Source organism: Ambystoma mexicanum, chromosome 2p (assembly GCF_040938575.1).
Source record: "Ambystoma mexicanum isolate Mex_15411 chromosome 2p, UKY_AmexF1_1, whole genome shotgun sequence".
Classification (NCBI taxonomy): Eukaryota; Metazoa; Chordata; class Amphibia; order Caudata; family Ambystomatidae; genus Ambystoma; species Ambystoma mexicanum.
In genome coordinates, this window is record NC_090923.1 from 1,416,681,716 (window position 1) to 1,416,686,917 (window position 5,202).

Consider the following 5,202-nt stretch of genomic DNA (forward strand, 5'->3'; position numbering starts at 1 on the left):
CACACCCCCAATGCCTCCACTCCCTCAGGTCCACTTGCAATGCCTCCTTTCTAGGGGGCACTAGGGGGTGGCCTGCAGGGATCACCCAGACTTACAAGGTTGCAGGGAGGGCCCTGCTAGGCCATGCAGGCACAAGCCTGGGGTGCCGGGGCACCGTGGATGCCGGGAGCATCCAGCTTGTGGAGTGGCCTGGGCGGACCCAGGGCACCATGCTTGCTTGAGAGTCCCAGCTCAGCAGGACCTGCAGAACCGTAGTCACACGGTGTGGGCCTTCAGGCCAGGGCTTCAAGACCATTGTCTCACGGTGAGGCCTGGTGGCTCATCAATAGACGGACACAGGAATTCCATTGTTGGAGTTTAATGCCTTTATAAGGCACGTGTGTGCAGTAGCAGCTTTTTTTTAGCATGGTGTCATTAAAGGGGTACAGGAGGGCCACACAACACTAATCATAACAAGGTTGGGTTTCCATATTCTATAACGTGCTCCACTTTCACTCTTCTCTTTGAGCACCAACACAGGAATCTTGCGAGGTAATCAGATTGGAGGCTCGGAAGAGGTGGGGGATGGGTTTGTTGAGTGTCCTGAGTCTCGTGAGCGTAATGACGAACTCATCTCACTCCTTTAATCACGCCCAATACTTACCATGTTATGTTATCCAATACTTCTACTGAAACCAGAGTTGCCCTGCAGGGCCGATGGGAGATCCCCTTGCTCCCTCTCCTACCCCCAGTGGTACAAAGCCAACTTTGGGAGACAAAGCGGTAACACAGGCCCCGTAAGGCTACCAGGAACTACTGTCCCGAGGAGGCCAGCCAAAGAAACCTGTGTTATAGCCACGTGCATTTAAACAAGAATGGACATTTGGAATAGTTGGGAGTACAGAAGCTCTAAGAACTAGGACGGGCTATAATGTAAAATGACGCACTTCAAGTGCCTAGTTGGAAGAAAAGGAAAGCTACATATAAAAAAAACACATTAGCACCAACCAACAACCATTTTTGAAAGATATAAAATCACATCAGCAGAAATAGAAAAAAAATGTGCGCAGTTATTTTGTTTTGTAACTCGTGAAAACGATCTTCAGAAGATTTCAGATCGGAGGCCCTGGGGGTGTTGAGCTCCCCAGGTCTCGAGAGAGTAATCACGAACTCAGCTCACTCCTTTCATCATTTGCTGTTTCTCCGGAAGGAGGAACAGGCAAGGATTAACCATACTGAAGATAATGTAAACTGGTGAACGCCAGTTGTCAATTTAAATACACCATGACAATCTGATGGTGACTGAAATTCGCTTCTGCAATCAATGGGCATTTCTATCTCACTGGATTCCTGTCTAAAGGGAGCGTATGCCCCTACGAAAATGGTGGAAGAAGGGAAAAGCAAAGGGAATGTGCGATTCCCAGAAGCCAGTTCGCTTCTATTTGCATTCACGCTGTACGTACGCTAACTGGCGCCGGGCTCATTGTACACAGAACTAGAGAGCTATTTTTGGCTTACTGCACAAAAACCCAGACTCATTTAAAAGTGGAAAAGGTCGGTTTAATGTGACAGGCCAAAGCTTACAATTCAAAATGCTTAACTGGCTCCAATGGCCTAACAAACTAAATAAATATTTCAACAAACAATTAAATAATTAAACATTCTCCTTTTTCATTTTCATTTTCCCAACAATTAAATAAATAACTCAGCTATCTCCTCCCTACTTACCCCTTGGAGCCTACCGTCTCCTTGCCCTTTTCCCAGGCGTCCCGCTTTCTCCCAGGGGCCATGCCCCTCCAGGCTCAATACCTGTTCCCCCGGGGTGACCTGCTTGTGCAAACAGCGCCACCCCATCCTTTCCCGTGTCATTCCCCATTGTGCTTCCCTCCCCTTACATCAAAAGGGGCCATGCCCCCGGCGCCCAGAACCACTTCAACCCCATTATACTCCCCTCTAGACCAATCTCCCCCCTTCCTCTGACCTCCAGCCAGCCTGACCTGCCACATCAGCAACTGAAATTTACATCACATCTTCACAATGCCCCGACCTGTCACAAAAAACTACCACCCCTACCTCTAGCAAAAACCCCCACAAAATGTACCCTGGACACTCTCCCATGCTTGAAACAGACCTATGGCCTAAACCCAAAATGAAGGGGTGGGAGGGCGGGACAATCTTCAAGTCCTAACCGTCGCCTGGCTCCCAAACCTTCCCTGAGCCCCTTAAATACCCCGGGAGGCGCTCTGCCACCCACGGCCACTCGCTGGCCGTGTGCAGCGCCAAAAACTCCCCGGGGGAAACGCTACGCGTTCCCCCCGGAGCCCCCCTTTTGGCTTACTGCACAAAAACCCAGACTCATTTAAAAGTGGAAAAGGTCGGTTTAATGTGACAGGCCAAAGCTTACAATTCAAAATGCTTAACTGGCTCCAATGCCTAACAAACTAAATAAATATTTCTACAAACAATTAAATAATTAAACATTCTCCTTTTTCATTTTCATTTTCCCAACAATTAAATAAATAACTCAGCTATCTCCTCCCTACTTACCCCTTGGAGCCTACCGTCTCCTTGCCCTTTTCCCAGGCGTCCCGCTTTCTCCCAGGGGCCATGCCCCTCCAGGCTCAATACCTGTTCCCCCGGGGTGACCTGCTTCTGCAAACAGCGCCACCCCATCCTTTCCCGTGTCATTCCCCATTGTGCTTCCCTCCCCTCACATCAAAAGGGGCCATGCCCCCGGCACCAGAAACCCCCCCCCCTGAGGAGTTCTTTCTGCCCCAATCCCCCCCTTCCTCTTTCCTACCTCCAACTTCTTACCCAGTCTCCCAGCCAGGAACTCAAGTCCGCCAGGTAATGATTATTCCCATACATGGACAAGTGTACTCCGTCCTCTCTAAAAATAAGGAGCCCATCATACGTTATTTCTTTGTGGTCCATCACTTGTACCGCCACCGAGGCACAAAACTTAACCATTTCCCTATTTATCCCTTTCCTAGTCCTCTCTATTGCTCCCTCATTTCTCGCCCCCCTCCAAACTCTCCGCGGCAACAACTTGGTCCAAACCACCTTTGCTTGAGGCCACATTTCCCTCATCCAAACTAAATCCCTCTTCATTTTCCTTCGCAGAGAGACCCCCGTATCCTTCACCAGGTCATTCTCTCCCACGTGAATAATCACCACCTCTGGAACCCCATAGCGTTCCCTCATCCCTGCTAATATAGGAAGCAGCTGATCCCAGCGCAGACCCCCCAAACCGTGCCATCTCACCACCACCTCCTTATAGCTGCATCCCAGCTGCCTCCCAAACACCCTTTTCTCCGCCTCTTTCCCAGCCCACTTAACAATTGAATGGCCAACAATCCACACTTGCGCCAACTCCCCTTCCTTTCGCGCATCATCTGAAAAAGAAATTAAAAATCACTGACGAGTCAAAAACATTACAATAAAAGCAGTCGTCCCAAAATCCTTTCCCTCCTTTCTTCAAACATTCCCCTTATCAAAATCCCTGACGTACCCCTTGTATTTCCCAGACCTCCAACGCCCCAAGCTTTTCACTTTGTCTTCGGAAAATCCCAACCTACTGCCTTCAGATGCTGCGCCCATCCTAAAAGAATGAGTCCCAAAATCCTCTGCCTTTTCACCCACTGCCTCCAACGCCTTCCTCAATACCCCCAGCACATGTGCCGCAGCCACCGGTGATCCATCCTCATGCTGAAACACCAAGCCTGTCCTACCCCCACAACGCTCCTTCCACCCCCTTCCTACCTGTACTGGACATAAATCCTTACTCCCCCTACCCAGTAGAACCCAAGAACCCCTCCCCTTCTGGTCAGTCTTGGATCTTCTGATCTTGATGTCCAGACCTTCTTCTGTAATTCGAACATCTTCCCATTGCAGTCCTCCTACCCCCCCCCTTTTCCCCCTACCAACTCAGAAACCCTGAAAGCCCCAAAAAATAACCAAGTAAAACAAGTCACAAACAATTCCCCTTCCCATACCGACCAGCAAACTCCCCCCACCACCTCGATCAGCCTCTGCAACAATTCCGCCGATATCGGCCTCCTCTTATCCTTGTCCCTCTTACTCTCCCTTGCCCATCCTTCCAACATCCTATTTGCCATTTCCCCCCCACTTGGCTGAAAACCCCAAAACCATTTCCCTTAGAAAGCAATCCCTGCTAACTTCCCCGCAATCGTTGCCTTTGACCACCCCCTGTCCATACACCTCAGGAGAAAATTCATAACATCATCTCTCCTCCTCTCTTCCACGTCCCATCTACCCTTCCAACTACAAGCTCCCCCTCTAATAAAATCCTCCCAGGCCCTGCTATATGCCTCCTTAGATGCCGAGGCCAATTAACCCTCCACCAGTGAAAGCGCTCTCAGCTTCCTATCTTCCACAGCTCCTCCGGAATCTGCTGCCCCTCCTGCTCTGCATCTGGAGCCAATCCACAGAATTTCTGCCATTGAAAACGAGATAATGCATCAGCGATGCCATTATCCTTCCCCTGCACATGTGTTGCCTTAAACACCACATTCCATTCCATGCAGCGCAGAACAAATTCTCTCATCAGTCTCACCACCCTCTGATCCTTAGCTGACTGCCTGTTCACCACATGAACTACGCATTCATTGTCAACATTGAAATTCACCTTCTTGTTTTGAAAATCTTTCCCCCACAACTGCAATGCAACTAGTAGTGGAAAAAATTCAAGAAATGCTATACTCCTTCCTTCCTTCAACCACCGCAATGGCCATTTCTCCGCACACCACTTTCCTCCCCAGAAAACTCCAAAACCTCCCGCTCCTGCTGCATCAGAAAATATCTGTACTTCCCAAGTCACCGGGTCTCCCTGCAACCACATTGACACTCCGTTGAAACTCTCCAAAAAGCGCAGCCAAATTCTGCAATCCTCCCTCACTGTAATAATAACCGATGATGTGGGCACTTCGCTCCCGCCATAGCCCTCGCCATGTTCCTGCAAAATGTTCGCCCTGGGGCCACCACCTTGCATGCAAAATTCAGATGCCCCACCAAACTCTGCATTTCAACCAGCATCATTTTCTTGGCCGCCACCGCTTTTTCCAACAAAACCACCAATTTGCTCACCTTGTCGTGCGGCAAGCGTGAGGTCATGGTCACTGAATCCAGCTCAATTCCTAGAAATGTCAATACCACTGCCGGCCCCTCTGTTTTGTCTTCCGCTAAGGGCACCCCCAGCTCCTC

The 5,202-nt window shown here is 49.8% G+C and overlaps 1 non-coding gene across 1 annotated transcript; it reads right to left on the bottom strand.

Moving 5' to 3' along the window:
- Positions 1–1,090: 1,090 nt before the first annotated feature.
- LOC138568113 (U8 small nucleolar RNA) lies at positions 1,091–1,221 on the bottom strand. Its single transcript, XR_011302485.1, has one exon. It is a non-coding gene; the product is annotated as a U8 small nucleolar RNA (small nucleolar RNA).
- Between the last annotated feature and the right edge of the window lie 3,981 nt (positions 1,222–5,202).